Genomic DNA, 21,844 nt, shown 5'->3' with positions numbered 1-21,844 from the left:
TGCTGTGGTCTGTCCCTCCTCTTCCGAGAGAAGGCTAAATAAAGGGTCTGGAAAGCCTTGATAGAAAGCCTTTCTAGAGCCGCCAGAGCAAGGTACACAAATGGGGTGGCTCAAAGCAACAGAAACTTCATGTCTTGATTCTAGAGCTAGAAGTCCAAAATCAAAGTGATGGCAGAGTCATGGTGTCTCTGAAGGTTTCAGAAGAGGATCCTTCCTCACCTCTTCTAGCTTCTGGTAGCCTCAGGTGCTCCTTGGCTTGTGGCCCCATCACTCCGATCTCTGCCTCCATCTTCACATGGTCTTCTCTGTGTGTCTCTGGGTCCTCTCTGCTTCTTCTATGAACACCAGTCATTGCATGTAGGACCCACCCTAAATCCAGGGGGATTTCATCTCAAGATCCTTAACTAATTACATCTGCCAAAACTCCATTTCCAAATAAGATCAGATTCTGAGGTTCTGGGTGGACATGAATTTTGGGGAGACGTTATTCAACCCACTACACACTCCTAACTGAATTCTGTACTAATGTAGACATTTCAGAAATGATCTTTATTAGATATTATTTAGGAGGATGTTGTTGATTGAGCAAAATGTGCTTCAAAATAGCTTCCAGGGGCGCCTGGGTGACTTGGTTGAGCATCTGCCTTCGGCTCAGGTCATGATCTCAGGGTCCTGGGATTGAGCCCCGTGTTGGGCTCCCTGCTCAGCGGGGAGTCTGCTTCTCCCTCTCCCTCTCCTCCTGCTCGTTCTCGCTCTCGCTCTCTCTCTCTCTCTCTCTCTCAAATGAATAAATAAAATCTTTAAAAAAAAAAAAAGTAGCTTCCATTGTCACCAAATTCCCCTCTGAAGGGATAACCACAGAAACACACCCTGCTCACTGCTCTCTGCCAGTCCCCAGAAAAGTACCAGGTACAGAGTAGGTGCTGAATAAATATTTGTTGGATCAATGAATATAATGAAATTCATTTGGTGGCCAAATGGACTTGCCCTTTGGCTGAGAGAAGCTGGCTGTGGGCACAAAGTCCTAGGTTTTCCCAACTTCTTACAAAAAGAGTATTTTTCAGACAAATCTGACAAGTATAAAAACAGTCCGAGCTAAGCCCCTCTGGTCTCCTTGCCCACCCTCCGCCAGTCCCCAGGGTACATCCTGGGGCACCAGGAGCCATGTGGAAACCCGTATTGTAGGTCAGAATCAAAGGCAAATGAAATTTTTTTTTTTTTTAAGATTTTTATTTATTTGACAGAGAGACAGCAAGAGGAAACACAAGCAGGCAGAGTGGGAGAGGGAGAAGCAGGCTTCCCGCTGAGCAGGGAGCCCGATGCAGGGCTGGATCCCAGGACCCTGGGATCATGACCTGAGCTGAAGGCAGACACCTAACCAACTGAGCCACCCAGGTGCCCCTAAAATGTACAGTTACTTTTTTTTTTTTTTAAAGATTTTATTTATTTGACAGAGAGAGACACAGCGAGAGAGGGAACACAAGCAGGGGGAGTGGGAGAGGGAGAAGCAGGCTTCTCGCAGAGCAGGGAGCCCGATGCGGGGCTCGATCTCAGGACCCTGGGATCATGACCTGAGCCGAAGGCAGACGCTTAACAACTGAGCCACCCAGGCGCCACTTGCTTTTTCTTTTTTTTTTTTTTAAAGATTTTATTTATTTATTCATGAGAGACAGAGAGAGAGAGAGAAGCAGGCTCCCAAGGAGCAGGGAGCCCGATGTGGGACTCGATCCCAGGACCCTGGGATCATGACCTGAGCCGAAGGCAGACGCTTAACCATCTGAGCCACCCAGGCGCCCTCCACTTGCTTTTTCTTAATAACTTGTAAGAGTTCTTTAAGTAATCTAGATATAAATACCTTATAAGATACATGACTTGCAATTATTTCTTCCATTCCATGGGTTGTCTTTTCACTCTGTTGATGTGTATGAATCACACCTTTTTATTTTCTCTATTTTTGATGCTTTGGTCTCTTGGGGTCTTGCTGACTCTAGAGGGATCGAGCCCCACATCCAGCTCCCTGCTCGGCAGGAAGCCTGCTTAACCAACTGAGCCACCCAGGCGCCCCTGGTTTTTTTTTTTAAGATTTTATTTATTTGGGACACCTGGGCATTGACAACCACCTGTCACCACGCCCCTCCTCTCCACTGGCCCCAAAGCTGCCGCCCCCCTCCCCTGCCTGGTTTTCCTCCTGCTACTCTTTCTTTTTTTTTTTTTAAGATTTATTTATTTATTTATTTGACAGAAAGAGACACAGCGAGAGAGGGAACACAAGCAGGGGGAGTGGGAGAGGGAGAAGCAGGCTTCCCGCCAAGCAGGGAGCCCGATGCGGGGCTCGATCCCAGGACCCTGGGACCATGACCTGAGCCGAAGGCAGACGCTTAACGACTGAGCCACCCAGGTGCCCCAGGCAAATGAAATTTTTAAGTGCTGGTGATACATCACACATAGCACCAAGGCATTGACAACCACCCCTAAAGTTCACTCCAGAAAATTAAACAGCTTTTTATTCCACCCCACAAGCATTTACTGAGAGTCAGCCTACACTGTGTGTTCTAATAGAGAGTGCAATTGTTGTCTTGCAAGCTGGGTGGTGAAAATGTTTGAGAGCGAGGAAATACCCTTTCTATTAAAGGGACCCCATTGTTTTCCGGATGCATATTTTGTTTTCTTTGATTTCCAAGAGGGAAGTGCAATACTAAAAAAGGTATTTTTGTAACTGCGAGGAGAAGAAAAAAAAAAAGGCCGAAAAAGCATTGTCCATGTCTAATTGGACTAAATTGAAGGGCTGGGCTGCTAGGGTTACTGTTTTGAAACAGATCATGCTGCGTGCCAGGTTGCCAACTGGTAGTAATTCCCCGTGACCTACAGGATAATCTAGACCCTCTAACGTGGCATTTTTTGGCAGCTGTCACCATCTTCTGCCTCACTGTTAAGGACTGAATTGTGTCCTCCCAAAAGATGCTGAGGTCCTAAACTCCAGTACCTGTGAATGTGACCTTATTTGGAAAGAGGGTCTTTTCAGATGATCGAGTTAAGATGGGGTCATTAGGGTGGACCCTAATCCCATATGACTGGTGTCCTCATTTAAAAAGGGACATTTGAACACAGAGACAAGCACATAGGAAGAACAGCATGTGAAGATCCGAGTTGTGCTGTCACCAGCAAAGGAACTACCAGAAGCTAGTAGGGAGGCCCGGAACAGTTCATTCCCTAGGACCTTGAGAAGGAGCACAGCCCTGCCAACAACCTGATCTCAGACTTCTGGCCTGCAGAACTGTAAGAGGATAAATTTCTGTTGCTTAAGCAATTCAGTGTGTTGTACTTTGTAATGGCAGCCTGGCAGCCTGGAGCAAAGGAATGCACTCACCTTCCATCTTGATCCCTCCCTCCACCCCCCATCCCACACTCTAACTGCTCTGTTCCCTAAATACTCTCTGCACACTGGGCATTATGTGCTTTGGCTGGGGGGGATCCTGCATCCAGGTTTACCAGGGACAGTCCAAGCTTCTGCTTGTTGTCCCAGCATAATAATGAATAGTGCCCCCTTTCACAAGTATCCCGGTGGGGACCGTGTCTTCCGTGGTCACCCTAGCATTTGTCTGTGCTAACTCCAGCTTCGAGGGATCCTCCTCACCTTTTCTACCTGGTAAACTTTTACTTGTTGGTCAAAGCCCAGCCCAAACATCCCTGCCTCTGTGAAACATATCCCACCTCCTCCAAGATTTCATCCATGCATCCTCTGGGTTCCCAAGGGAGTTTATACATCTGGACCACAATACTCGTTACTACATCATGGCAGCTCAGGGACACCTCCCCAACAGCCTGACTGACCCAGTGCCCTGGTCACTGCTGTAGGAGTCTTGGATGCTCCTTCCTTCATGGCTTGTAGTCTGATTGTGATGAGCTATTTGGGGGAGTTCATATCCATTGGTAAGTTATTACTCACTCCTAACCTGTGGTGCCGGGGACCATGTCTGTGTCCTGGCACACAATTTGAATGAAAAAGCACATTCCTTTAAGCGCTTGTCGTCCCTTTTAAAGCTGTCAATTCTTGCCTGTCTCGGCTGTGTCCTCATCTTCTCTGGGTCGCCCCTTAGCACCTCATACTGTGCTTAGAACATCAGAGGTGCTCCATGCCTGCTATTGAGAGTGTTTAATTTAATTTAGGAACATAACTCAGTGTCTGTACAATATTATGAGTCAAAAAAGAATACTGTATTTGCGTCCCTCCTTGAAGGGATACCACATGATATTGGGGTCTTTCTGGACAACAAACACAACTGGGACGACGACCCCTCTCAGAGTGACTGTTCCACTGGGAAAGAGAAATGATATTGTTAGAGTAGTCTCCTGTTCAGTATAGCTGCAATGTCAGAGAAGATGTGGGAAATGGCCTATTTCAACCTCTGATCCAGATGATTTCCAGATGATTGTAGAAATGCACGACGAATAACTACTCACGTGTATTCAGTCATTGAGAATTTATAAAAGGTTTTTCTTTATATGAGCTACACCAATACCTTTATGAACTAGCTGGGGCAGGGAAAGAAGTGCTGGAAGCTGCCTTTATTTGAAAAAGTCAAACAGCATGTCTTCAAAGTCACACCGGTGACTGTCCAGGAGGGAGCTTTGTCGTTGGAAACTGAGGTTGTGTGCCCAGCTCTGCCACCTACCAGTACAGTGACGTTGAGCTCCCCGCAGCCTCTCTGAGCCTTGGTTTCCTCGTCTGTAAACGAGGGAGGATCACTTTATTTATTTGTCTCCGAAGGTTGTTATGTAGACCAGGTAACAAGAGGGGTTGAGGGTGGTTGGAGAACTTGAAAGCACTGGATATACTAGGGGCCTTCCAAGATGGTCTTCCCAATAAACCCAGAGAGAAAAGAAAAAGAAAGAAGTATGGTAATGGCATTAAGATAGACGTGTGAATCAATTGAATAGAATTGAGAGCCCAGAAATAAGTACACACACATGTGGTCATTGATTTTCAACAAGGGTGCCAAGACTATCTGGTGGGAAAAGAACAGTCCTTTCCACAAATGGTACATGGAGGTCTGTGGTCCACTTTGAGGTAATTTTTGTGTATTTCACAAGTGGAAGTATGAAGTTGGACCCCTATCTCACACCATACACAAAAATTACCTCAAAGTGGACCACAGACCTCCATGTAAGAGCTAAAACTATAAAACTCTTAGAAGAAAACAGTGGTAAATCTTCATGGCCTTGGGTTTGACAACGGTTTCCTCATTATGGCACCAAAAGCACAAGTAACAAAAGAAAAAATAAATAAAGTAGACTTCATTAAAGTGAAAAACACTTGTGTTTCAACAGAAACCATCCAGAAAGTGAAAATACAATCCACAGAATGGGAGAAAATTTTTGCAAATCATATCTCTACAGTGGGCTCGAATCCAAAATACATAAAGAATTCTTACAACTCGTCAATAGAAAGACACATAACTCGTTTTTCAAAAATGAGCAAAAGATCCGAATAGACATTTCTCCAAAGATAATATGCAAATGGCCAGTGAGCTAATGAAAATATGGTCACCGTCATTAGTCATCAGAAGTACATCAAAATGAGGTACCACTTCACACCCACTAGGATGGCGAGAATAAAAAGGACAATTAAAAACTGTTGGTGAGGACGTGGAGCCATTGGAAGCCTCTTTGGGAAATGGTCTGGCAGTTCTTCCAAACACCAAACATAGGGTTACCATATGATCCAACAATTTTACTGGCGTATAGCCAAGAAAAATGAAAACATGGGTCCACACTAAAACTTGCACATGAGTGTTCATAGAAGCATTATTCATTCATAAGAGCCAAAAGGTAGAAACAACCCAAATGTCCACTGAAGGATGAATGGATAAACAAAATGTTGGTATATATACAACAAAGTACTGATTCATGTTACAACATGGATGAACCTTGAAAACGTGATGCTAGGTGGAAGAAGCCAGACACAAAATGCCACATATTGTAGGATTTCGCTTAGATGAAATGTCCAGAACAGGCAAATCGATAGAGAAAGAAAGTAGACTGGTAGTTGCCCCGGGATAGTCAGGAGGTACAAATGGGGAATGGCTGCTCCTGTGTATGGGGTTTCTCTGGGGAGTGGTGAAATGTTCTGGATTTAGATAGGGGTGGTGGTTGTACAGCTCTGTGAATATGCTAAAAAAAAAAAACAACCCATTGACTTGTACACTTTACATGGGTGAATTTTATTGTATACACACTATGTCAATGAAGCTATTAAAAGAGAGAGAGAGCACAGGCAATGTTCTGTGTTGGGGGGCAGGGGCAAAGGGGATGAAGGTCCAGGATTGGGGAGGAGGAGCTTAGCCCAAGCGGGCTTCCCCAGGCAGCACTGAGACCAAGGTTTTCTTGGAGCTCCATTAGCTGTCTGAAAAGATGCCAACGCTCTCACTCCCAGGCACTTCAGCTTTGTTCCCATGAGCTCCATGGCTGAGGAAGGGCAGGTGAGTGGTCTGCAGCTGTCCCTAGAAACAATGCCGCTAGAAACATCAAGTATTTTATTCCCTCGGGGCCTGACAGAGGCAGGGGTTAGGAGTTGGAGAAGTGGCCAAGGCTCCATCCGGAAGACTCCTAAGATTAATAGGCTTCTCTGGGTGGGTGCACAGGCCTTCTATCAGTGGATGACTTCTTTGAAGTGATCCCTGGAGGCTATAACTGGAAAGGGAACATTTTCTCTAGACTCTCCCTGGGGCATATTTGGAAAGAACTCGCCCCCAACTCCCCACCTCTGATGGGTGTTTTTATTAGGCAGGTTTTTTTTTAAGCTCATTTATTTATTTATTTATTTGAAGCAGTTTTTTTTTTTAAGCTCATTTATTTATTAGGCAGGTTTTTTTTTTAAGCTCATTTATTTATTTATTTATTTGAGAGAGAGATCAAGCAGGGGTGAAGAGCAGAGGGGGAGGGAGCCTGATACTGGGCTCGATCCTAGGACCCCGAGATCATGACCTGAGCTGAAGGCAGACGCTTAACCGACTGAGCCACCCAGGAGCCCCTAGGAGGCAGTTTCTAGGGCAATTCCATTGCATTCTGCTCCCCTGCACACCCCAGCTCTTTCGGGGATGTTTTCTTCTGAGTGGAGAGGAAGGGTTTAGGAAGGCATGCTGGGAAAGGAACCTCCCCAACAACTCCCATGAGTTTTTGGCAGTGACACAAAGAAGAGGTGGTAGTGTTTATTTTGGAAAAGACCCGTGTTCTAGCTTCCCTCATTTTTCTGGGACTTGGGCGATTGCTTACTTCTGACTCCCTGGAGGAGGCTTTGTTTCTAAAGTGGGACACGAGACCTTCTGTCCTAGGTGGAGGCTGACCGCTTGCAGGGTATAATCACATCTGAGATGAACTACGGAGTCCAGGTTTTTGGTCCTCTTAGTTCAGACTATTGTGGAGGCTTAATTAATCTTTCTAAACAATTGTGATAAAATACACATATCCAAATTTACCATCTTAACCAGTTTTAAGTCTATAGTTCACTAGTGTTACGTACATTTACATTGTTGTATGACCAATCTCCAGAATTCTTTTTGTCTTGAAAAACTGAAACACTGTCCGCATTAAACAAGTTCCCATCCCATTCCCTCCAGGCCCTGGCAACAGCCATTCTTCTGTCTCTATGAATTTGACTAGTCTAGGTGCCTCATATAAGTGGAATCATACCATACCATACTTATCTTTTTGTGGCTGGTTTCTTCCACTGAGCATAATGTCCTCCAGATTCATCCATGTTGTAGCATGTGTCAAAATTTCCTTCCTTTCTAAGGCTGAATAACATTCCATTGTATGGATAGACCACACTTTGTTTAGCCATTCATCCATTAATGGACACTTGGGTGGCTTCCATCTTTTGGCTATTGTGAACAATGCTGCTATGAACATGGGTGTACAAATACCTCTTTGCAACTCCGCTTTCTCAATTCCTTTGGGTACACACCCAGAAGTGGACTTGCTGGATCATATAGTCATTCTATGTTTAATTTTTTGAGGAGCCACCATGCTGTTTTCCACAGTGGCTGTACACTTCACATTCCCACCAACAGTTCCAATTCCTCCACAGCCTCACCAACACTTGTTATTTTCTAGTTTTGGGGTTTTGTTTTTTTGATAGTAGCCATCCTAATGGGTGTGAGGTGGTATCACACTGTAGTTTTGATCTGCACTTCCTTAATGATCGGTGGTGCTGAGCCCCTTTTCATGTGATTATTGGCCATTTATATATCTTCTTTGGAGAAATGTCAATTTCAGTTCTTTGCTGGGTTTTTAAAAAAAGATTTATTTATTTATTTGAGAGAGAGAGAGAGAGCGGGAGGGGCAGAGGGAGAGGGAGAGAATCTCCAGCAGACTCCATGTTGAGCAAGGAGCCCAACGCGGGGCTCAACGCGGGGCTCTATCTCACGACCCGGAGATCACGCACGAGCTGAGCGGAAACCAGGAGTCGAGCACTTAACGGACTATGCCACCCAGGTGCCCCCTTTGGTGGTTTTTTAAATTGGGTTATTTGATTTTTTTTGTTATTGAGTTGTAAGAGCTCTTTATACGTTCCGGATATTAATCCTTCATCAGATATGTGATTTGCAAATACTCTCTCCCATTCCATAGGTTGCCTTTTCACTCTGTTGGTTGTGTCCTTTGAAGCACAGAAGTTTTTAATTTTGATGTAGTCTAATTATCTCTTTTTTACATTTGTTACCTGAGCTTTTGGTGTCATAGCCAGTAAATCATTGCTAAATCTGATGTCAAGAAGGTTTTCCCCAGTGTTTTCCTAAGAGTTTTACAGTTTTAGCTCTTACATTTAGGTCTTTACTCCATTTTGAGTTAATTGTTTGTATATGGTGTCAGGTAAGCAACCAGTTTTATCCTTTTGCATGTGGATATCCAATTTTCCCAACACCATTTATTGAAAAGATTGTCCTTTCTCTATTGAATGGTATTGGTGCCCTTATCAAAAATCATTTGACCATATATGTCAGGGTTTATTCCTGGGTTCTCTATTTTGTACAATTGGTCTATATGTTTTCTTTATACCAGTACCACACTGTTTTGCTTACTATAGCTATGTAATAAGTTTTGAAATCGGGAAGTGTGACACCTCCAACGTTTTTCTTTTTTTTTCAAGATTGTTTTAGCTATCTGGGGACCCTAGAGATGCCATGTACATTTTAGGATGGATTTTTCTATTTCTGCAAAACAAACACGATTGGGGTTTTGTTAGAGATTGTACCAAATCTTGGGATCGCTTTGGGTAGTATTGATATTTTAACAATATTACATCTTTGAATCAATGAACATGGGATGTCTTTTGATCTATTTGTGTCTTCAATTGTTTTCAGCAATGTTTTGTAGTTTTCAGTGTACAAATCTTTTATCTCTTTGGTTAAGTTTACTCCTAAGTATTTTATTCTTTTTGACTGATTAATCTAAATAACAAAATGTCATTCATGCTCTACAAATATTTGCTGACGTTCAGGTTTTTTCCTTTCATTTCTCCCTTTCTCATATATTCTCTTTCAAGTTTAATGTTGGGTCTCTAAATCTTTCAGAGTTTGCGAAGTAGCATACTATTCACCTCAACATGAGTCAGGCAGCCCCCTCAAAGTCAAAGATAAAGCTCTTTTTAAAAACCTATTTTGAGGGTGCCTGAGTGGCTCAGTCGGTTGGGCGTCTGCCTTTGGCTCAGGTCATGATCCCAGGGTCCTGGGATCGAGTCCCACATCAGGCTCCCTGCTCAGCGGAGAGTCTGCTTCTCCCTCTCCCTCTGCCCCTCCTCCTGCTCGTGCTCTCTATGTCTCTCTTCCTCTCTCTCTCTCAAATAAATAGAATTTTTAAAAAATCTATTTTGAGTAAAACACACTCGAATGTATCATGAAACAGTTCCTCATAGGGCTTCCTTCCTCAAAAAAATTTTTAGTGTAAGAAACTGAGATTTAAAAAAACCTCATAATTGGAGACGGGGGTGGGCATCTTGTGAGCTGGTCTTTCTTCTGAGTTGCTTTGGTTTGATTTGTAATATGACTGGAGCCTGGGGCAATTTTCTCACCAGACTGCTTGTAGACTAGACCTCAAAGTCATCCCTAAACACCCTACATTTATCTAGTGATGAGGGAGACAAACGAACCTGGCCCTTGGAAATACTGTGATGTCATAACAATAATCTCTGCATGCCTGGCCCCTGTGTCCAAGAGGCCCTGGGAGAAAAAATTTTAAAAATCTGCATTTCTCTTTGTGTGTGTTTTTATGTCCCACTACTTGGCTGGAACTTCCACCCAGCACCTGGGAAAATAGACCCTGCTGACCAGCGGGACCTCTCCAAGGAGGCCCCAAACTCAACACTGAGCTCTATGATAAAGTAGAAGGGAAACACCAGCAAGAGGCAATAGCACTCTCATCTGCACATGAACAGAGTCCAGCTTGACCCCTTGGTGTTCTGGAGCCCCTCCGTGTGCGTGCTCATAGGTCACTGGCATTTTCCAGAGAGAAGATGGGGGAAACTTCTGGTTTCTAGAGTCTACAAGTGTTGTGCTCCCACTGTCCAGACTTGGCTCCCAGGTAAGCACTCCTGGCCCCCCACCCAGGGGGCTTGACCACCATCTTCTCCTGGTGGGGCTTTTCCCTAGCTCCAACAAATCTCTTACCTTGTAGCACACCCTTGGTATGTGTAGGGCAAGCTTCACCACCTTCTCCCCTTCAAAATCCTGGGCCTATAAAAACAACCAACCAACCAACCAACCAAACACAAACAGATTGACAATTCTGGGCAGTTTCTGCAAACTTACCAGAGGCTACTCACTCTCCTGCCCACACCCCTCTAAACCTCAGCTTTATCGAATATAACCTATATCGAGTATAACCTACCCACAATGAAATTCACTCATTTCATGTTTGGAGTTTAATGAGTCTGGGCAATTGTATACAGTCACGTAATCACCATCACAAAATATAGAACATTCCCCTCACCTCTAAAACTTCCCTCTTGCCCCTTTGCAGTCAATACCCTTCCCACATCTCTGGTTCCAGCCAACCACAAATCTGCTTTCTATCACTATAGTTTTGCCTTTTTCCAAATGTAATATAAATGGAATCATACAGTATGTAATATTTTGTGTATTGTTTATTTCATTCAACATAAGATTTGGGGGCTTCATTCATATTGTAGCATGTATCAATGGTTCTTCCTTTGTATTGCTCAGTAGTATTCCATCGTACGCACATATCACTGTTCAGCCATTCATCAGCTGATGGGAATTTGAATTGTTTATCTTTTTGACTACTATTTTAAAAAGCTTCTATGAATATTTGCATACAAGTCTTCTTGTGAACATACACTGCCATGTCTCTTGGATAAATAGCTAGGAGTGGTATTGCTGGGTCCTGTGTACTTTTAACTTTATAAATCACTGTCAAACTGTTTTCCAAAGTGGCTGCATCCTTCTGCTTAGGCTACTTTTTAAATAAAAAGAGTGGGTAAAGAAGAGAAAGAAAAAGAAAGAAAGAAAGAAAGAAAGAAAGAAAGAAAGAAAGAAAGAAAGAAGAGTGGGGGTAAGGAGGAGGGTGGTGGAGCCACTTACAATAAGCTTATAAAGTAGATACTTAATATCCCCATTTCCCAGATGAGGAAATTGAGGTTTAGAGAGATGTACTTGGCCAAAGTCACACACCTAACAAACAAATGGAAGAGCTGGGATGCCCAGGAGCTTGCTCCTGCCCTCTCCCACATCTCTTCCCATCAGCCAAGTTGTCAGCTTAGGAACACTACTGCCTTGACATTCTAGATGCCACCTTCACCTGGATCCTTACTATGCTAGGACACAGCGACCGTGAGAAGTGGCATTTGACTCCTTTTATCAGAGGCAGCAGCTAATGATTAGAAGTAACTTTCCCAAGGCCAACAGCCTCCTCCTTATAAAGATGCCCCTTCCCCTCCTCCACCCTGGGCTCAGTGTAATGAACCTGGTAGAACAAGGTGGTCGCAGTCCCCAGCCAGCAATGGGAGTGAGAACTGGGAGGGTAGAGCACCAGCATTGGGCCCATGTGTGAGGATGCTAAGGGAGAGAATCAGGAAACAGAACTTTGCCTTCCTCAGGCCTGCTTCTCACCCAGGAGGCTGGGAGTGGGGGTGAGGGTACACCTAGCCGGGCCACGGATGTAGACCCCTCCTGGTCCTGCCTGCTCCCCTTGCCCGAACTTGGGAGAACAGGATGAATCCCCAGGGGACAGGAGGCACCTCCAGCTTGTGCCTTAGCCAAAGCTGGAGGACCCTGGGGGGGAGGATGGGTGAAGGATGTCCCGCCCAGAAAGGTTATCAAAGAAGCAGCATTATATCACATCTATTGCTGTCCCTTCCCTATTGTCTCAGAGCCAGCCATCTCCCCACAGGTTCCTCTGCATTTGGTGTGTGTGTGTGTGCCCGTGTATGTGTGTGCCTGACTCTGTGTGTGTGTGTGTGTAAAATGCAGGGAAGCCTGAAGAACCCCCAACACACACACACAGATACTCACACACATACTTTGAACTATGAGATGCAGCTCCGGCCTGAGAGAGCGCAGGACTCGGTTGAGAATACAAGGATCTGAGGCGCCTGAGTGGTGCAGTTGGTTAAGTGGCCAACTCCTGATTTTAGCTCAGGTCTTGATGATCTCACGGTCCTAGGATCAGTCCTCATGTCAGGCTGTGCACTTGGTGCAGAGTCTGCTTGAGTTTCTCTTTCCCTCTCCCTCTGCTCCTCCTGCTTGTGTCTCTCTCTCTCTTTCTCTCTCAAATAAATACATATTTTTTCAAACGGGGGAGGGGTTAAGAGCCTGGGTGGTTCAGTTGGTTAAGCATCCAACTCTTGATTTCAGCTCAGGTCATGGTCTCAGGGTCATGAGATCGAGCCCCACTTCGGGCTCTGTGCTCTGCGGGGAGCCTACTTGAGATTCTCTCTCTCCCTCTGACCCTCCCTCTGCTCGCACATGTGCTCTCTAAATAAATAAATAAATAAATAAATAAATAAATAAATAAAATCTTTTAAAAAAAGAATACAGCAACCTCACCCATGGCCAGGTGGCCACTCCCCTGTAGTGCTCAATGTTTACAGTTTTCAAAGTGCTTTCACCTCTTCTTTTACTTGATCCTCGCACCTACACTGTGAAGCTGGGGCCACTGTCTGCCTTCCACAGGCCAGAGACTGGTCTTCTTTACTGGGCCTTTCTGCCTGAGCTGTGTCCTTCAGAGCTGGAGCTGGGCTAACCTCCTTAGGATGAGAAGTGTCTCTGCTCTGCAGCTCCCATCCCCTGGTTGAGCAGAGGGCTTCAGCCTCATCCTCGAATACAGTGCCTGAGCATGCAAGGTCTCCCCCACCCCCAGCTGCTGCCCTCTCTCAGTCCACATTTTCCCCTCTCCCTCTGCTCCAAGACTCACAGATTATTCAGTAGCCCCCAAGGGAACCGCTCTGGCATGCAATGCATGCAATCAAGAAGCATTTACTGAGCACTCTTTGCAATCCAGCACAAAAGTGAATGTGATTCAAAGGAGTTCACAGTCTGGGGAGGGGAATTGGCAGGCTGACATGTAAGCAAATGATGACATCAGGGCGATGAGAAGGGCTCTGCGAGGGCTAATTCTTCCTGGCCCAGGAATAAGTGCTATTCTGCCACCCTTCCAGGAGTTTGGCCAATCCAGGAGAAAGAAACAGCAAGTGCAAAGGGCTGGAAGGAGGAAAGAACATGGTGCATCCAGAGAAGAGAAAGAAGTTCTCTGTGATTAGACCAGAATTTGGGGCGAGGAGAGAGAAGAGGCACATTGGGAGAGTAGGTGGGTTGGAATCTGAAGGGCCTGTTACTCATTTAAGAAGTCTGGACTCTGCAGTAGGTTTAGTGTGTGTGTGTGTGTGTGTGTGTGTGTGTGTGTGCATTTGTGTGTATAGTGTGTATACATATAGTGATATACGATTGTATATAAATACATATGAATACACACACTGGTATCAGGTAAAACAATTTTTTTAGATGCTGGAGTACTAACAAATAGAAAAAAAAGATGTTGAAGTGTTCCTATTTACCTTCATTTACTTGAACTGCTTATATATATTATATATTATATATATAATTATTATGCAGCACAAGGAATATTACACCTATTCTTCTATGTGTCACATTAAGCTTGTTTTATTTGATTACACATGGAATTCTCTTCTTGAAGATGTCTTCCGTTTTTTTTTTTCCTTTTCCTTTCTTTTTACTGTGCTAATGGTCGCCTGCCCCAAACCTCAGAAAAGCAGAAGGAACTTCGTCCTGAAATGTTTCCTTTCACTAAGTCTCAAGAGAGTTCTTGGAAAGATGCTGGCACAGCACGAAGTACACCTCAGCTGTTCATTAGGTTTGTGAATTGTAGATTCTGTGCCAGAGTCAGTGAAATTTCTTTTTTTTTCCCTTATAGTATCTCAACTTCCCGCAGCCCACCCTATGTGCCCAATAACAGCTCCATTTAGTGACATCCGCTAAAGTTTTATCTAGAGAAGTTTTCCCTCTGTACTTCCCCTTTATTGGAAAAAAACAATGGGACACAGAGGAGTCCTGGGACTACGCTTCCCAGCGGCCTCCGTCCGGCTTCTACTCCAACTTCCCTCACAGGGGCGGCTCCTAGCATCTGGGCCCTGCCCACTGGCATCGTATTTAGAACTACAACTTCCAGATGCCTCCACGCGCCGGACCTTTCAAAGAGGGCTTCCCAGCAGCCTCCCGGGTGAAGAGCCCCGCCCCTCGGGGCGGCTGCCGAGGCTTTCCCGGCGCCTTCCGCCCGCCTCACCCATGTCACGTGATGCACCCCCACCAACCGGCACGGGGAGGAGGGCGGCGGGCGGTGGCCAGAGGCGGGGAGGCCGCAGGGGGCGGGCCCTGGAGGGGGCGGAGCGGGGCCCGGGAGCCGAGCAGCCTGGCAACGGCGGTGGTGCCCGGAGCCCGAGGTGGGTGCGCGCTCGCGGCTGGCCTGGCTCTGAGCCGGGCGCTGCGGGGACCTGTGGTGGGAGAGCCGGGAGGAGGAAGTTGGGACTCCCCGGGCCGACGGGTCCGGCGGGTCCTCGCTGCACCCGCGGGTGTAGGTGGGGGGGGGGGTTCGCCCGAGCGCCTCGCTGTCCCTGCCGGCCAGGGCTGAGTGAGGCCGGGCAGCCGCGGGCAGGTGCCTCTGGCTTCCTCCTGTTCTCCCCGCCCAAGGTCCCGGGCCGGCGACGGGCGAAGGTCGGGACGGGGATCGGGGCCGAGGGGGGAACTCTGGGGGCGTCGCGGCCGCTCCCCGGACTTTGCTTCCCCGTCCTGGAGCGGCGAGCCGGCTGGGCGGCCGTCCTGCCTCCCAGGCGACGCGCCGCGGCTGGTCCTCGCCTTGGCCCTCCGCCTGGGGTGGGTGCCCGCCGCATCCCCAGTGGGTCCTGCGGAGCGGCCGCAGCCCGGCGCTGGCCGGGAAGCCCCATGGGGTCTCTCTAACAGAGTTTCGGTGTCACGCACGGGAGGTTTATCTGCTTTTGCAACAGTTGAGAGAAGATCTGAGAGGGAACGGTTAGTTCCCTGATACGCAGTCGGAAGTGTGCACAGGCACGAGCAAGCGCCCTTTGCCGGGTTGCCTCCCTTAACTGTCTTGCTGCGCTCAGGAAGTGAAAACTAATTTTAGTTTTTGCCTAAGCAAATATGAAATGAATCTGCTGCAAAGATTATATTATGGGCTTTATAGACGCATACTAAGTATGAGGTGTAGTGAATTGTGACTGGTTTTTAAATAGACATAATAGACCTTCACAAGAATGAAATCGTGGCATATTAGAATTGACTGGGACCTTGAAGTTCTTAGTTGTTCGTTTCCAGGATGGGGAAACTGAGGCCCAGAGAGTGTAACGCTGTATAATATTGTAATAATATGACCCAAGATTTGGGGCAACCTAATGGCAAAGCTAACATCACAAGTCAGGTCTCTGGGGAGTATCTTGGCCTCTGCCTAACCCGGGTACTTTTTTTTTTTTTTTGATCACAGCTTAGTTTTGTTCCTTGTAAAGTATCCACCTTAGAGCCTTGAGATCGAGCCAGTGATTTTGCTTTAGTTCAAACCATTTTGAATTTCCTTCAAAACCAGTTTACCAGCCAAATAAGGCAATTAGGCATGTTAATTTATAGACACATTTTGCTTTCATCCAACATATGTTTTAGGCACGATCACTTATTGCTTTCATCCAACATATATTTTAGGCACGATCAGTTATTGCTCACCAGATTTGACTCAATGACTTTTGGCAGTTTCACAAAACCATATCTATCCTTGAGAGATTCCACACCATGGAGTAGATTCAAACCAGTGAAAGTAGAGAAGATTCATTGGGGCTTTTAGATTCTAGTTATTAAATGCTTTTAAACAGTTGGGTCTCCTTACCTTAAAGTTCTAACTTATATTTATCAGGTTGTCAGCGGCTTCATTTACCCATTATACCCAGAATGCCCATAGTGTGCCTGCGGCGTCCCAAACACCGAGAAGACAACAGACAGCACCACTAAGTCCCTGCCTTACAGAACTTATGTGTGGGGAAGCAGACAATAAAAAAAAAAAAAAAAAAAAAAGCAATGATATATTTTCTAGTGGAGATGAGCACTATGCGGAAAAATAGAGCTCTGAAACTCTATGATGTCAATAAAACAGGCTGGCATGTTTGAGAGTGACTTGGGAATTACATTGAATTGTTAGTTTTAAGAGTGTCAGCTGCTGCTCCATTAAAGCAAATAATGAAATCCAAAAGTAAATCTGTCTAAATCAAAGAGATTCTATGGAGTCATCATTTCTCTGGCGATTGCCTCTTGGATCATAAATTCATCCTAGCTTCATTTTTACTTGCATTTTTTTCTCTTACATGCAAACAATAAGTGCTTTCAAACACCTAGGGAGGTGGTCTTCTAGTTGCTCCCTGTCTCAGTAGTTCCCTTACTCTAGCTACAGAAGGCTCTGCTGAGGTCAGTATTCCTTGTTGATTTCATGCCAGTGTCTGCCTGCCTCAGGCTACCTTATGCAGAGATTTCTTTTCCTGCACTCTGGTTTGTACTGAGAACCTACCATCTGAAACCATTGTCAGTCTTTGGGTTGTGTGGTTTGTAAAGAAACGAGTTCATTTTGATGTTAGCTGTAGCGTAAAGAAGCATTCAACTTCTTAAAAACTAAAGCGCTAGTAAAATGGCATGCATGGTGGCTTACTATACAAGTTCATCTGTTTAGTACCTCTTCTCTCATATTCTGTATGTTCAATGGCTTCAAAGCAAATTTTTTCATTTTTACAGGTTCTAAAAAATGACTAAACTTATAAACAAATACTCAAATATTCTTTGTTCCAAAATGAAAGGAGGGTTAACAAAATGCAGTTACTTTAAAAACCACTGAAAGAACATGTGGTTCTTGCTCTTATTGAGGGCTCCAAAATCAAGAGAAAAGCAGAGCCTCTTCAAGGCTTAGTAGGCAACATTTTGAACTGGTGGCCAAAGGATTTCAAAGGCCAGAGTTTCTTGTTATTTCTAAAGTTTTTTTCATTTTATAGAAGAATAAGAGGTTGCTTTCATTATTCTTTAGTAATTTCCCTTCCCTGCATCTGACCTCTTTGAAGTTCTGCTTTCTTTATTTTCTAGTTTCTCAGTTCATTATTCTTTTTTGGCAGATGGGGGAGGGACAGGGGCTGCCATTTGCCTGTAAGGTATTGACCCTGGATTTGAATCCTGGCTCTAATATTACCTGTGTGACTTTGGGTGAGTTACTTACCCCTGTGCCTCAGTGTCCTTACCTGTAAAATGAAAATAATAATACGAATAGTACCTGCCTCAAAGGGTTGTTGGCCAGAGTGAATGCTAATCTATGTCCAGTGCTTAGAATAGTGTCTTGCACATAGCACACACTCAAGAAAAGTTAACTGTTACTGACTAGGACTACATGGAACTCCCTTGTTTGCTTTTAAAGATTTATTTATTTGAGAGAGAGAGAGAGAGAGAGAGAGAGAGAGCATGCAAATAGGGGGAGGGGCAAAGGGAGAGGGAGAGAGAGAATCCCAGGCAGACTCCCTGCTGAGCGTGGAACCTGACAGGAGGCTCAATCCCAGGACCCTGAGATCATGACCTGAGCAGAAATCAAGAGTCTGACACTTCACTCAGGGCCCCCCCCCTTGTTTGCTTTCAAAGAAAAAGAATGATTCTAGACATGTCCTAATACACTTTTGGACGTCCAGTAAGCGTGATTTTTCTCTAGCCATTTCTCTGCATTTCATGGTTGACTCGAGCTTTTAGTTTCAGGTGACATTGGCATCAGTGTCCACAGTTCCTGCAGTGTTAAGTTCCCTTTACTATTTGGACTCAGAAATTACTTGAGACCATATTTTGTTTGTTTCTACAAACATGACTAGAGCAAGAAAGGCCTTCTTCCAGTTCCTCTGCTTTGAAAGCAGGAGGGTACCAGGAGACCCAGTTGGAGTTAGTCAGGTGAGATCCAGTTGCCATCCTGTAGTTGGAGGACAGTTTTTCACGTTAAATGTTTACAATGTGTTTTTCCACCTGAGCACCTAGACAGTCTCATCCTTTTCTTTTTAAGAATGCAGCGGGCACCTGTTTAGAACATTGGCATCATGCACTAGCGCTTTCTTTCTGTTTCTGAGGAAAAAGAAATGGTAAAGGAGCCCTTTGTCTGTGTGAGGTGGCCGAAAGCTTCCTGAGTTTGGATTCCGGAAGCCAGGTTCAAGTCCCATTTCTGCCCCTTCTTAACTCTGTGACATTGGATAAGTCATTTTACCTCACTGCTGCTGCCTCCTCCATTTGTAAGACAGAGCAGTGAGCCCCGCCAAGCTCCCAGAGCTTTCCAGAGAATCAAATGTACATCAGTACCCCTTTGTAGGCTGTGCAGCGTTATTATTGCATTCATGTATTATATAGGCCGTCGCTATTTGGAGAACTGGTGTAAGAGAGCAGGGTCCTTCCTGTTCTTGGCCCCCCTCCCCCATGGCTGTAGGTGCAGCCTCTCTGCCTTGCTCTCCCTCTTCTGTCAGCATTGAAATATGCAAGTGTTTGATTGCCTCTCTCAAATGGACCTGAAGCCATTGGTACTTACGAGCTTCCATTTTATTGATTCCTAAAATGGTAGTACCGCATAACCAACAATGACAGGGCAATAGCAAGGCAATCTCTTGCACCAGGGAATATTGCCTGCCTTTTTCTGAAGTGTTTCAGAATGAAAATCTTTCCTTTTTCAAATCAACACCTTACATTAGCTCCTCAGTGCAGCTTGAGGCCCTGCCAAGCTCCTGCATCCATACTAGACTGGATGCTCTACTCAGGGGCTTAGGATGGGAAGAAATACAGGGCCTTGATTGCTCTCCAGGTCTATGCTGCCTTTCTTGTTCCAACAGAACCAAAACAGAGTGCTGTTTTCTCATTATTTGAAGTTGTTTCTCAGTATCTTGAAATGACTCCATAAGTAGCTCTTTGAAATGTCATGTACTCATGTTCATCCAGTACTGCTGCGTCTCCCCTCTTTGTCTTGATATGTAATACCTGCATATTTCAGCATTACTTGTTTCATCTTCCAAGCTTGTGCAGAAAGGGGCTGAGGTTGGAGACGTTTTTTCCTGGGCAGGTGAAACCTAACATGGCCCTCCACACACAGTAGACATTTAGTACATGCTCTTTGACTTGAGCTGGACAAGGAAGGGATAGTTCAGAGTTGTTTGGATGTGTCCATTTCAGCAAATTCAGTTGTATGTACAGAGACCATATCCCCTGACTGCAAGATGAAATGGAGCTCATGCTCAGCCTTCCTTGTTGTGGTCAATTAGCAGATGAATAAGAAAGTTCTTTGAGTCCAGTGATGGGAGAGGTCTTACATGTTGCATTCCCAGCCTCTGGATTTTTGGACTATTGTCATGAGCAGTTTTAGAATAGGTTCATTTTTGTTTTGCTTGTTGGTATGTTTGGGGGTGGGAAGGGGTAAGGGAAGTTGAAGGGTAATAATTGAAAGTAAAAATAAAAGTAACTTGTTTGTAACTCATTCTGTTCTCATTCCCTTGCCTACAGACCTTGACAACACAGTGATGTCCTTTCATTAACTTGTGATAATTGTTCTATATTGATATCATGTCCTTGGGCTTTCCGTGAGAAGGAAGCATTGTTTCCCAGAGCCTCTTAAAACGGAACGGGCTGCTATGTCACGGCACCATGCTTTCCCCTTCAGGGGAGCTCTTGAGGCCGAGGTGGCCATAAAGGGGATTCGTGGCATCAGATGGTGGCGCTTGAAATGCCCTCGTCTGAGCCTTAAGTTCCTTTTTGGCCCCGAGATGACTTAGGTGGGGACTCAGGAGAACAGGGACTGTGCTGTCAGGGTTCGTTCCAGCAGTCCTGGAATTGACCTGAGCTGTTTTGCTAAAAGAAGAAATGCACCTGCGGGACAGCAACCCCCAGCCATGCTTGTCAGTAGTACTGGGTGGGTCACAGTGACAAGGAAGATCCGCACTTGGTTTCAGGGAGACCCAAGGAGACCACTGCCCTTGATACTAGTTATGTGGCGGGCAGGATATGCAAAAGCTCAGTGGACATTCCGTTTTGAGCTTTCTGGTCCTGACGTGTTCCTTGCCCACATTGATACTTCCACATCTGAGAGAGAAAGGGAGTCCCTAGATGGAGGGCAATTGGAGCTGGCCCTCACCTCTTTGTAGTTCTTGCTGTGAGGCCGAACAGCTGAGTTTTTAAAGTTGAGGCTGAGTGCAACCCTGCTGGCCATTTCCTTTCTTTACTGTTACCAGCTCTGACATGACATGATCATTTCTCCAGAGGTCCCCATCACCTCTGTGCCACAAAACAGTTTTTCCTTGTTGCTAATTGTCCAGATGCTCCTGCCCTTCCTCGGCTCCTGGGAGCTTAGGAGAAATGCAGAATTTGAGGCCCCTCAGGTCTACCCAGCCAAGAATCTGCATTTTAATGACACCCCTAGGTGATCTGTATGTACATTAAAGTTTGAAAAGGCTGGTTTAAGTAATAGTTCACATCCTGGCTTCCCCATGATCCTTTGAGATCTTGTGGTCCATTAGAAAGATAATTCGAGCCACATGTGTAACTCATGTTCCTAATAGCCGCATTGAAAGAGAAACAGATGAAGTCAATTTTTATAATATATTTAACCTAGTAGATCCAAAATATTGTCATTTCAACATGCAATCAGTGTAATGATTAGTGAGTGGTCTCCCCTCCCCTTTTTTTGTATGAAGTTGTGAACATCTGGCACATACTTTACGTTTACAGCGCCCCTCAAGTTGGACTAGCCGTATTTCAAGTGTGCGGGGGCTACGTGGACTAGTGGGCCCTGTGTTGGACAGCGCAGCTTTGAGAGATACATCCTGGCCTTGATTTGCTGATGATGTCATCAGATTTGCTGTCAGTGCCTGAAGAGCAGTTAGAGCCGGGGTCGCCTCAGTAATAACTTGCATTAACGATCCGTGGAACCTGTGGCAAACCCTTTGCCCGTTGGGATTATGCACATCCCATTTGAATAGAAATGAATGTGCTGGAATACTGCAGATCAGTGGTTTGCCACGCTGGCTCTCATTAGAATCACCTGGGAGCTTTAAAGACCTGCTGCCCAGGCCCCACCCACTGACGTTCAGATGTACTTAATCTTGGGGGAGATCAAAGGTGTGCATTCTGTGCAGTGCTCCGCCTGCCGCTCAGCTCGAGAACAGCTGCTATAGGAGCGTGTCTCCAACCTGGGTAAGCCGAGAACGACCCGCACTTCGGGTCCAAACAGATTCCGACTCAGTGGGTCTGCCGGGCGGGAGAGCCGGCTTCAGTTG

General features: G+C 45.5%; 1 protein-coding gene across 3 annotated transcripts in view; it reads left to right on the top strand.

The window, feature by feature from the left end:
- The first annotated feature begins 14,893 nt into the window (after positions 1-14,893).
- MTM1 (myotubularin 1) overlaps positions 14,894-21,844 on the top strand; it is a 95,165-nt gene continuing 88,214 nt past the window's right edge. For all 3 annotated transcript variants that reach the window (XM_032397429.1, XM_032397428.1, XM_032397427.1), the window contains exon 1: positions 14,894-14,968. The gene's annotated coding sequence lies outside the window, so the exon portion shown is untranslated. The remainder of the gene's footprint in view (positions 14,969-21,844) is intronic.

The sequence above is a fragment of the Phoca vitulina genome, unplaced genomic scaffold (assembly GCF_004348235.1).
Source record: "Phoca vitulina isolate PV1807 unplaced genomic scaffold, GSC_HSeal_1.0 scaffold99, whole genome shotgun sequence".
Classification (NCBI taxonomy): domain Eukaryota; kingdom Metazoa; phylum Chordata; class Mammalia; order Carnivora; family Phocidae; genus Phoca; species Phoca vitulina.
Note: the sequence above shows the minus strand (reverse complement) of the source record. Positions and strands in the feature narration are given on the sequence as shown.